Source organism: Chroicocephalus ridibundus, chromosome 1, assembly GCF_963924245.1.
Source record: "Chroicocephalus ridibundus chromosome 1, bChrRid1.1, whole genome shotgun sequence".
Classification (NCBI taxonomy): Eukaryota; Metazoa; Chordata; class Aves; order Charadriiformes; family Laridae; genus Chroicocephalus; species Chroicocephalus ridibundus.
Genome location: NC_086284.1, coordinates 16,937,381 through 16,949,429, shown reverse-complemented (window position 1 = coordinate 16,949,429; position 12,049 = coordinate 16,937,381). Strand labels below are relative to the sequence as shown.

The 12,049-nt window shown below is 39.1% G+C and overlaps 1 protein-coding gene across 6 annotated transcripts in view; it reads right to left on the bottom strand.

Annotated features, from left to right (window-relative positions):
• CNTN5 (contactin 5) overlaps positions 1 to 12,049 on the bottom strand; it is a 664,123-nt gene that overhangs the window by 45,167 nt on the left and 606,907 nt on the right. The window lies entirely within an intron of this gene.

Genomic DNA, 12,049 nt, shown 5'->3' with positions numbered 1-12,049 from the left:
TATTATAGATGTATGATGGAACAAGATTGTCTCCCCAGTGCACTGCAGTCCTTTTTGCAGGAGCCCAGTGTACAGTTCTGGGCTATAGGAAGAACAAGGTTTTCCACTTCCACGGGTGGTGAGCAGCTCCAGTGCCGGGTGTCTCTGCCTGCCCAGCGGCCTTGGCTTGGCTGCTGTCAGTGCCCTTCACTGAGTCACAAACAGTGCTGGGATAGGATGGTGCCCCTCCTTGGACACCTTGTGACTCCTGGTCTTCTCGAGTCCCACCTCCATTTGCAGTTGAAAGGTCTGGCTTTTCTTCCTGGGAGAAAACATGGCATAAAGATGTGTCCTCTGCACCCCTGCCTTCCTGACAAGCGTTTACAGTTCTGCAATGGGAAGCACCAGGTCAGGCCTCCGTCTCAGAATAGCAGGTCCCGGGGCTAATTTAATAAAATAGGTTGATCTTCAATCTCCATCATCTATTGTTTCAGGCTATCTGTTAATGCAGGAAAATACTAGTGAAATTTTTATTTGTAGCCATGAGGGAAAGTTTAAAGGAAAGCTGGGATCTTGATACAGTCATATGCTTTTACTGGGTTGCAGCCCTAGGCCCAGAATTATATCGTGCTCCCAAGCACAAACAAAATTAAAGGGAAATATTTTAGTACTTTTCCTCTATGACAATATTTCTCTCATGCACACCGAATATTGTTAAAGAGTTTCTAGCCACTGTATTATAGGCAAAAGAACAAGCGTCTTGCTTATATAAAAATATGTAAAATATATTTATGCAGATGTCTCCTGCTAAATTCTCAATATATTTTGTTGTTGGAGTTCTCTCATGTTTTTTAAACCTTTTAAATGCATTCCTAGTCATGACAATGTGTCATTATGCTTTCTGAGATGTGTGCTCTTGCACAGTTTGCAGGATGACTGCTAAAAAGCATTTCCATTTCCAACAGCAGGCATTCTTGAAAGCGGATTAATAAAGGACAAAAGCCTCAGTGATGACAAATGTATGACAGTTAGCCAGGACCTGAGTGCTATGCAGATGTCACTCATTTTTGTAGAAATCTCATTAAATTTTACGCTTGGATGTAATCATTCATGGTGTCAGCCGGATGGCTAATGCAGAGAAGCTTTTCTCCCAAGGGCTGTGTTATTGTTCAGGATCTCTAAAACAATTTTTTAGTTCAGAAAAGCCAATTGAGGGAAAAATGCGCGGTCTGCTCAAATGCTTCTCTGGAAACTACACAGAAAATGACTGGTCATAAATGCACTACAGTGCAGTCGACCTTCACAGAGAAGACATTTGGGGCTGCAATAAGCTCTTATGCTGCTCTAGGAGCACTAGAATCCCAGTGTCAAGGATATTAGTCTGTTATCTTCTTTCAGAGGAATTCCATAGATTGATACTTCATTTCAGGACATGCATGAGTGCATTTTGGCAAACTTGTTTTATGTGTCTTTTTATTGTTGGAATGATCATCCTGAGAGGTCCCTTAGATTACTTGCCATGGTACAATGTTAATGTGAGAGTTCTTGAAAGACTATTACCAATAATAGCCATAGTGACTCAGAGAGGCAGTGCCCTTTCCTGTGAATCCCAGAATGTGCACTGATTCACTCCACTGCTGCCTGACCAGGATAATTCTTACTTTTACCAAACAACGAAGAAGCCTGATGTGTAGCAGTTCATGAACTCAGATTTCTTGACCTGAAGATTTTGCTTTCTGAATGGCAAAGTGTACTGGCTTGTCATCAGGAAGATAAGAGGTCAAGAAAAAGAGGAAAAGAAAGAGGCAGTAACTACAGAATGGTGAAAAATGTGCTTGAGAAAACAGGAGTTTGACTTTTCTTGTAGCATAAATCCCTTTTTGTGTGCCCACTTATGGTAGATGAAGTGTTTGCACGTGGTGGGGAACAAGAGGATGGAGAGAAAGTTCGACGTATAGTAAAGGCAATAGACACCATGGCTTTAGTGGATACACCCATATCTCCATTCCCTCCATGTGCGTGTGTGCCTAAGTGGTTTCTGTAAGGTAGCTACATAAGGGCCCTGGGCAGATGGAGAGGTTATACCCAACCAGTGGCAGAGCAAAGAGGGTTAGACTCAGGGTGGGAAAGTAAGAAAGAGAAGATGTTTAATGTTACATTAATGTTTCAACCTGAATAGTCTTGACTCATTCCACAGACGAGTGTCAGGAGAAATCCCTGGTGTGTTGGCTGAGAAGGCCTTTGGTCGTACATATGTCATTTTGTGCTCTTTTGCCCTGATGACTTCTCTGCCTTGAACAAACTGAAAAATAGAGGATCTGGGCAAGAACACCTTGAGAGCTGCTAAGCATTGTGAGCTCAGATGCCAGACTTCTGCCCCGAGCCTCTGAGTTGGATCTTTGTGTTGTGGCAGTTGTGACTTGACGCAAAATGTACGGACAGCGCAGGGAACATGAACTGAAATTTCACCTTAGAAAGAAAAGTACCAGTAGCCTATGAATTGCATTGTTGATAGCATAACTAGCAGGTCCCAAATAGCGTAAGAAACTGACATTGGCCTCATTCATTGGTGTGTCCTACTGACTACCTTTAGAACTGTAGCGTGCCCCTTGTCAGCTGTCCCAGTTCTGGTCCATGCTGCCTCCTTCACTCTCTCCAATCACAGTGTGGGCACCAGCACTCCCAGAACTGCACGGGTCTCTTTTAGGCACTGAGTTCTTGAACATCACCACATCTGATTTGCATTTTGCACTTGTTTCTAGGCACTTTTTTTGACTGAAGTTATAGATATGAGTTAAGTTTCTTAGAACAAAGGGTCTTCTTTAAACTTTAAAGAAACCCACTTTTTAAATCTCTTTAAATCTCTTTCACTTTCACTCCATTGAAGATATTATAACAAAGGTTCTGTTACAAGATCAGATTGCTTGAAGTGCTTCTGTCTGGAGTCTGTGGGTTAAAGGGCTGATGCTCCACTACAGATACAGATACTGTACAGATACAGTACAGTACAGATACAGTACAGATACTATACTATCTTCCAATATCGTAAATGTTTAGGCTATATTAATATACTGAAAATGGCCAAAGCACAGATCTGAACTCTAGCACTGATCCTGGGCGCTGTTATGTTGTCAGCCAGTCCCTATTGTAATTTCAGCCCTGTGCAATTATAACTTTCTCAGCCAATGCCTTGGCACAATTAATAGATTACCATGGGCTGGGGCAGATCCCAGCAGGCTGTTTGCCGTGCCCATCCTGTTTTGAGAGGGGACGGGACTGGGAATGTAGCTGTGTGGATGGGAACTCTGCTGCACCCATTGGCCTCAGGGAGCAGTTTACTATTATGGACATATTCTGTGAGTCCAATTAATGGGGTTTGTGCTTAGGGCATCTTCCTGGCCTTTGCTACAGCTCAAATGTAATTTCAAGGGCCAGCAAGAATCTGCTGACCTTGTTTACGTTCCATTTAATAATGTTGTGTCTGATGGCCTTTAAACCCAAGTGCTTGTCTTTAAGTTTTATTGGCAATATCACAACTGAAAGGAGCAGTGTGGTCAACCTAACCAGCAGTTCCTGCGTTATATTTGCTCCAGGTCAGTGGAGTTCAGAGGAAACATTACTTCTCCAAAAATATATCATGAGAATGGATTTCTTGCTTAGATTGGTAGTTTTGCCAGTCTACAAGATGAATAGCTTTAACCTCTTTTTTATTTTTAGACCACAAAATGTGTACTCTTAAACCACAGTTTGTAGTCATAAAGGCTTTCATCCCTTCATACTACAGGATTGCTCTCTGCTCCATTTCAAGACCTTACAGCATCCAGGTAGCTGTTTGATCCTAAAGATCACTTTCCTTACAGTAGGCATTCACAGTGCCACAGTGCATTTGGTTCAGTGCACAGTCTTACAATACGTGTTATACATTGTAGAAGAAAGCTGATTTTCATTTTATTTTGAAGGAATCTTCCTGCCATGAACATTGTACTAATATTTATATAGTTCAAAGGATTTTAGTTAGTTTTTTATATGCTCAGAAGTTTCCAAGGGTGTACAGCATTCAGACAGAGAATAAGACTGGACTAGAAAAGTACAATATCTATTGACATCCATAACAACAGAAAACGCATTTTCAGTGGTAACAGTGAAAAGGATAATAAAAGCAAACAAAAATGAGCAAGCTATTATTAAACCACCCAGAAAATATCTGGCATCTAAATCCACTAAAATCCTTAAGTACAGACCAATGAGATAGGACCGGAAAGAATGTTAACTGTATTAATGCTTAGAGAGCACAGATCTATTTGTAACAGAACTGAGACCAACGAATTTTTTATCTTTTAGTTTCTCCTAAAACATATTTTATAATATAGATGTCATATATAAAATATTTTAATATAAATATATAAAATATTAAAATTGCTACATGTGCTGAAACAAACTTTTACGTGATTATTGGCAGGAACAAGGAAACACAAAGAAATAATTTCTCCGCATTTCATTTATTTGACCTCTTTTTGTTACAGAAGAGGTCTCTTTGTTTGTTAGCACCTCAAATTAAAAAAACTGAGCAAACGTGCCTGGCTACTGCTTTACTGCAGTTCTCTTGCAAAGAGCTAATGGTCTTTTTCTTTGCTATGCTCTCTGAGACTCAGTTACCTTGTAGTGTCAACCTTTGCTACAGGTCAAAGTCAAGGTGAAAGTCAGGTGAAAGTCAAACATTGCAGAAAAGTCAAACATTGAATGAGTCATTTGGGGACTAGTAACCTTTACTTCTTTGCGAAACCAGAGATCGGGCTGCACTGTATCTAGAACAAGTAAGTGGAGCAATCTGAAAGAAAGTCTGGTAATTTGGAGATGAGCTGGCCGCTCCATGGACTGTTGTTGTAAGGCAGTGTGTAATGCAGCATCCAGTACCTGTCTGAGTAGTTTGCAATCAATGGTACTTACACTCTTGGGTATAATGTATCGTAAACCAGCTTTGCAAGAATAATTTACAAATAGGGCTTAAGTGATGGAATTTATTTGACAACTTAAAGTTACTGAACTTTTTTATGATAAAAATATTTCTTTTGTTAAATAACTATTTAAATACTGGAGGCTTGGTACTGTTGATTAGGCACTGCAGCTTTCACAGACCTAAAAAAATCCTTTAACTTCACAACCTTGTATTCCTAACTCAGTCGTGATGATCCTACAAAGAAACGTGATGTAAGAAAGGGATAATCCTTAAAATAACCTATATTGGTGTTTGTGGTGTCACTAGCAACACTAAGAATATAGAGGTTTATATAGGAAAAATCACTCAATTCTAAGTATTTGAAGCACTGTCCCCATCCACATCAGATAATAATATCATGGTAAATTTTGCAGTGATCCTCTAATCTGCAAGAAACTCCCTAGTGTTCTGAGAAACTGCGCTGCTCCGAGAGTGTACTCACCTCAGTGCAGGTGAAAGGGATCTCTACTTTTAACAGACTATAGAGAGCCTCACGTTGACCTTTTTGAAAGCATGTTAGACTCCAGTGTGATGTTCCCAGCTCCCAGTATCTTTGCTGAACTGTACAGATGCTTTTCTAAGCCAGCCCTCCAAACTTGCAGAAGAAAGAGTAAGGAATATAAAATAACTGGTTTTATTAGGAGATTTTTTACTCAAGCTTTTCCCTATTGCAGCCTATGGAAAAGCAACACTTCAAATGAAATTGTTAGAAATTGTGTGTTTCAAGAGCAAAAGGATACTTTTTGCAAAAAGTGAATGTAAGAAGTAGCCTTCCACTCTTAGCTCTGAGTTCTGAGGGTGTTCTTCAAAACCTCCCTGTCTATGAGTAACAGATTTTGGGCTGATGAATTAAATACACATAAAGTGAAAAACACTGTTGACCTTTTTTAATGTAGCTGATTGGACCAACCTAAGGTAACAAAGGTTAGCCCCTTCATGGTGTCAACCTTTTTTATGACAGAAGTATTTGGTGTTTTAAATGTCTCTACAGTGAAACACAGTGGAAGCACAGGATCATGAAGATATCCTTTGTAATGAAAACATGAATGCACAGATTGCTTCAAATTTCTACCGCATAATAGGGAAATAAGAATATAATAAGCCTTTTTTGGAAGACAGGCTACAAAACCAAATTAACTTACCAAGCAGGCATCATCTTGAGGAAACCTGACACATTGCTGGCTACAAGATCACCTGAGACATCTGTGAGATGCAAGTCCCCTGGCTGGTACCTGGGTGTTTGGTAACCATGTTTGTGATGATATCATTAGTGTCAGAACATGACATGCATATTTATCCTGTATAAGAGCCTTCTGCTTTGGTAATCACTTCTTTGTGAAAAATCAGTATCGAGACAGCTCAACTACTGGTGTGCCAATGATGGATGGAAAACCAGCCAAGCTGAAATGTTCTGCTATTCTGCTTCTCTGCTACTTAATATTCACTGAAAGTTGAAGATCTGGGTGGATAAATAAAGGCTGGCAGGCAGACAAAGCACGTGACACGGGAAAACTATTCTTGGACAGATGTCAAGACTGGGATTGACATTCATAAAAATCATAAATCACTTCTGTTTCTTAAATGGCTGATCACTTCATGTGCTGGGGCAAACATTTGTTGATTATGTAGTGAATATCTATATTCTCTTGTAAACACCCTTGTTTGCATGGCAAACAGCTATTCTGCACATATTTTCCTTGGGTGAATAAACAACGCAAGGCATAAATGAAGTGAAATCAGGCAATGACTTGGGTGTCAGGAATGTAAGTCCATAGCTGTGATTTTTGTTGTATTCATTCACTCCACTAAAACTATTCCTTTGGCCATCAGACATACATAATTCCTGTTATGGGATTCCTCTGAAGTAGCACATCTATGCGGGCCTGGTGCCAGAATGGTTACCACCCTATGTGAAAAGCTGTTTTCTCTTCTGAATGTCCTTGAGCTGTATCAGCCTGCCCTATATGCCGCCTTCCGCTGCTACAGGCTCTGATGACTGTCTTCCAGAAAATCTTGCAGCAATATTTAAGGCTTTACCACTACATGCTTCATTGTCCTGCTGCAGGGCAAATCCAGAGCAGAGGATGAAATGTCTGTTATTTAGCTTTTCCCTTTCCCAATACACACTTCAGTGTATTGGCTTAAACTGTTGACAATGGTTCCCCTAAGGACTATCTTCTTTTTTTGGGGCAGTAGTCAACTTAATGAAAGAAGCAAATATTTGGGTTGCTGGAGATACCCTAAATTGTGCCCTACACAGTCAGGTTCTCATTTGTTTGTCTCCTGTATTCTGTGCTCCTGGCTACTCTGCCTCAGAAAGGGGGTTGAACAAGTCTCGATCCCACTGAATCTACTGCCTGCAGGTATATAGCATGTGCTTGAGGAGAGACAAATGTGACTTTGAGGCTGGGTCTGAGACAGCTAAAAAGAGATGTCCTACTTTGTAGATGAGCATTGCAGCTACTGAGCTAAGCTGTAAGTGGTTGTCATCACCACTTCTGCCTTAAATCAGTTCTGGCCTTTGAACTGAATCCTCTCTCTCATCCTCCCCATATTCAGAGAATAAAGGACCTCTCTGGGGACTTCCACGGAGTCAGGATGTCTATCTAGAGGGGATGATGGATCTTGAATGGATGAAAAAAAGACCAAGACTTATTTTTTTAAATACCTAATAATAAGAAAATCTTGTGATGATGAATTGCAGATAATTTTGTAGAACCATATTTTGGAGAGGAAATGCTTTTACAAGTTAGGTAGTAGCCTACGCAAATCAGAGAATCATAGAATCATTTAGGTTGGAAAAGACCCTTGGGATCATCGAGTCCTACCATCAACTCCACTCTACAAAGTTCTCCCTTACACCATATGCCTTAACACCACATCTAAACGAGTCTTAAACACATTCACGGATGGCGACTCCACCACCTCCCTGGGCAGCCTATTCCAGTGTCTGACCACTCTTCCTGTGAAGAATTTTTTCCTAATGTCCAGCCTAAACCTGCCCTGTTGCAGCTTGAACCCATTCCCTCTTGTTCTATCGCTAATTACCTGTGAGAAGAGACCAGCACCAACCTCTCTACAATGTCCTTTCAAGTAGTTGTAGAGAGTGATGAGGTCTCCCCTCAGCCTCCTCTTCCTCAAACTAAACAGTCCCAGCTCCTTCAATTGCTCCTGAGATAACAGATAATATAACAGATAATATAACAGATGATGTCAGGTACGTCAGGACAGCAGACCTCTGAAGGTCACTGTTGACTGGCATGAGACTACTGAAATACTTCTCATTCGCAACCCATTCCAAGGTTGGAATGCAAGACACTTAAGCTGGAAAGCTGAAGTACTGCCTGGCAGGTCCAGCTGCCAGCAGAACCTCTCTTCCGGATGAAATCCGCATTATTTGTAGCATTTGAAAAATCAACCAGATAGGGAAAAATAAATAACTCGAGCTGGAAAAACAGTATTTAAGGAGCAGATAAATTACTAGGGACTACTAAAAAGCTGTTTCTTACTTTAATATATGTAATTTAATCACATTTTCAAAGCACTTAGAAAAGTATTTAAGTTTTGGTTTTAGTAGTAAGTGCTGACGGGACTCGAATCTTGGTTTTGTCCAAACGTGATTCAGAATATCTGTTTACATGTAGTTTTGAAGTGCTCCTGAAAGAGATTAACTAGATAAAATCATAATGGAAATAACATTAGACATGTATTTCACTGCAACTTACCTAAAATCAAGAAGTGGGAGAGAGTGAATTTGAAAATGGTTTGAAAATGACTTAAAAAAAATATCATAACCCCTTGTAGATGGTTACAGAATAGAAACTTGCGGCTGTCTTAATTTGTTTTGCTGTTCTGCTGTTCACACACAGACACACACACACGTGTGTCTATAGTAAATTCAGAAACCATCTTGCACGATTAATTACCTTCTTGTAAGTAATTAGACTCAAAAGAATTGAGATTTACTTGGCACTATTAGTTCTTTGTTCTTCGGATTGTCTTTCATTGGTGATATTTTTTGTTTTTAACTTCTACTGTATAATGCAGAGCAAAGAAGAACAAGGGCAAAAATAGTGACACAGTTAGTTCCTTGGTATATATTGAAGGGATCTTCCAATAGAACAATTAGCAAGAATGGTTTCAAAAAAGATAAATATGGTTTATGGATACTCCACAATAAATGATAATGAGACATTGCAATTGCCTGAAAATGCAGTGGTGAATGTCTGTCTGTTGAAGATCAGCATGTTAGCTATGGGCAATAGGAGTCTGCAAAGAGTTTGTTTCACTTTCCTCCATCTGAAGAGGCTGCAGCAAGGCATAGTTATCTTCCAAGCCACTTGCAATAAAGTTTTAGAAAACTGTCCTTTGACTTAAAAATAGTGCACCAGTTGAATACATAATTCAGTATAAATTTAGTCAATTTGCTAATAACAATAATTCTGATATTCATGAATATCTAAAGGAGGGAAAAGTAGGTGATTTTAATTTAATATATTCAGTATTTCCAATTTATTTCCTGTAGAAATGGTGTAAGCAGAATGATTTTTTGAGTAAAAATTCCAATGATATATTAAGAATACTAGATGAGCCTTACAATATAACTAATGGTTGAATTGCTATTGTACGCTGGTATGATATTATCAGCATTCAATACTGGCATTTTCTGCAGAGAGAAAGGAGAGAGAGTAAGGTCAGAACAAAGATGTGCTGGAACTTTGCTTATATCGGTACTTCTAAGAGCTCATAACAAAGCTTCTGCTATCTCAGTTTGGCCATGGGCTGTAACATTTAAAACACAAAGATGTTTTGTAATATCCATAAAATTAAATTATTTTACCTAGAAACTATACTGGAAATAAAGAATAATATAGCTTTGGATTTCAGACTTTACTGCATAGTAGCAATAATTTTTCTTCACAGATGATGACTTCCTCTGTCAGGTGGAATTCTTCAGAGTTTACTGAAATATTTATTGAACCATCTGTTGCCGCTGGTCTCTTCTCCTAAGCAGTGTCCAGTATCTCCAAAAGCTAGACCTAAAGAAGTTTGAGAGGTGCTGCAATTTGGGATCACCAGAGAGTGTCAAATTGCAGACCACCGAATGCACTCTATAAGCTGAGGTAAGTGGAGAAAAAAGAATCAGAGATACTGAAATGAAAATGAAATGCCTGTAACAGTATATGGAGAAATAGATTAGATGCTCCTAAACATTTTCGGTTTTTGAAATGCTGAAATCTATAAAGAGAAATCATTAGCAACTTTGCACTGAATATGCTTTAAACATTTTCTGCAATACAAAACCATACTACATTTTTGATGAAAGCAATACTGACACCGTAGGATCTTATTGCCCTCATTTGCATAAGTTTTACAGATATCTTAAAGAAATTAACTACTTCAGCAGACCAACCATATCCTGTAATTTCATGAAAACTGAATTATACATCAGGACAAAAGCAGTCACACGGCATAAAGCGTCTTGTGAAAGCGATACAAACATTTCTTACTGTATCCTATAATTATCCAATCATAGAAAAAAGAAAAGGAGAACATTGTAAGCAAAGTATATTTGAATTTACATTCCATTATAAAGCAGTCATAGTTTTCATTTCATCAGCAAGGTGGTATGGCAATGAGACACCCACATACATACATTCTGATACTGCTTACAACATCCTTCCTTTTTTTTTTTCATCTCAAACCTCTTCCTCAGGGAAGCATTATTTTCTACATCAAATTCAATAAACTCATTTATATAACTGGTATTCTTAAAAAAATTTGTAGCCAGTCTGCAGTGTCCTAGATAATGGCAAGCTGAGAGATTTTTGTCACTAATAAGTTCAATGGCATTAAAGTTGAGATTGCCTTGCCTACCCATAGAGCCTCCAGCTCCCATCTGAGAGGTAAAGGTAACGCATAAGGTCTTGGTAACCCACAAGGATGAATTAGATTTCATAAGGCAGCTAAAATGGCATCATATGTCTGTGTTGAGGCAACTGAATACCACCATCCCAATGGTGCCATAGCTCATAGAAATCTGATGGTCCTCAAAGTGGCTTTATGGAAATATTTAACAGCTACTTTCATCAAAACGTGAAAAGCCCTGCAGTCAGCCAGAAACATTCTTTATGATTTAAAGCATTTATTTTTCCTAAAAGTCATGGGTATGAACATATCAAATCTAAAGAAGTGGTGGAATGTCGTAGAATAAGTATTTTTGAAAGATTATAATCTCTAAATATTTTTTTTTCCTTTATCTGGAGTTTTTCAAATGTTAATAAAATATCTACCTTGATTTATTCTTTCAAAAAATGTATAATCCACAGTAAGGCTGCCCAGCTGTGCTACCTAGCAGGGATCCATCTATCTTGATACTGTGGGACCCACCAGTTGCAATGCCAGTAAATGGACTGCAAATCCTTGAGTCCCATCAGGCACCGAACACACCTGAGTGTGTACACACACACACACACACACGTAGCGCAGAATGCAGAAATACTCTGCTTAACGGAATGCACATATAGAGCTATCACCCTGCTCTATTGCGAACTAGGTGGTGTCCTAGGTATGATCTGGGAACCTGCAGGACGCTGACTCTGTGTTCCTGCGCACAACCAGGAACGTTAAGTGACAGGTAAAGTGCCTCAATGGAATACAGGGCTGCGTCTAAAGATGAAGTCAAAATTTGGTGGTGAAAAACTTTTTGGAAAAAACCTGAATCACTGTCATATCTGGGGGGTTTGGTTCATTGTTCATACCTATCATTTTATAAAGCTCTGCATTCTCTTAGAAGTAAATGAATATTCCTAAACCTTTAAACCCAAGAGAATGGCTTGACCATAAGATGAAATGTTAAGCACCACATAAAAAAGCACAGAACTCACCTACCTTACACAGGATGCTAATTGTCTACATTTTAACTAATCTAGTATACCTTTTGTGCTATTACCTCTCTTAAGACTCTACATCCATTAACCAACTGTCTTTTGTTTCTCATTGCCAGGTGTGCATGTGAGTTTATGGTGAAACTGCTTTCAGAGACAGTAGGTTAACCACAAATGTTTTCAATAG